Source organism: Alexandromys fortis, unplaced genomic scaffold, assembly GCF_014885135.2.
Source record: "Alexandromys fortis isolate MF-2015 unplaced genomic scaffold, M_Fortis_MF-2015_v1.1 scaffold_3, whole genome shotgun sequence".
In the NCBI taxonomy this organism is placed as follows: domain Eukaryota; kingdom Metazoa; phylum Chordata; class Mammalia; order Rodentia; family Cricetidae; genus Alexandromys; species Alexandromys fortis.
The window spans coordinates 9,226,818-9,227,491 of record NW_026067909.1 but is presented as its reverse complement, the minus strand read 5'-3'; positions in this window follow the sequence as shown (position 1 = coordinate 9,227,491).

Sequence of the window (674 nt, the reverse complement as noted above, 5' to 3'; positions counted from 1 at the left end):
CCCCTGAATAAACATTCAACCTCACCCTGCATGTCGTGTCTATCCATGTTTCTGTCTTCTGCCCGCCCGCCATGTGTCTCCCTGCCTGGGACCAGCCATTGCTCAGGGACCAGCAGCCGTCTCTGCCTGGGGCCCACTGCCTGCTGCCACATGGCCCACCACCACCATTTGGGACCTACAGCATTTCTGCTGCCTACTGCTGTGGGGATCTTGCAGCATTTTTTTTTAAAAAGAACAACAATAGATATGGGTCTATTTTCATTCTTCTACATGTTGCTATCCAGTTATGCCAGCACTTGTTAAATATGTTTTCTTTTCTCCATTTGATATTTTTTTGCTTCTTTATCAAAGATCAGGTGTTCGAAGATATGTGGATTGATATCCGGGTGTTCTATTTGGATCCATTGGTCCTCCTGTCTGTTTTTATGCCAATACCAGGCTGTTTTCAGTACTATGGCTCTGTAGTAGAGTTTGAAGTCAGGGATTGTGATGCCTCCAGAAGTTCTTTTATTGTACATGATTGTATTGGCTATCCTGGGTTTTTTGCTTTTCCAAATGAAGTTGAGTACCTTTCTTTCTAGGTCTTTGAAGAATTTTACTAGGATTTTGATGGGCATTGCCTTGAATCTGTGAACCTGGTTTTTTTTTTTTTTTTTTTTTTTTTTTTTTTTTTT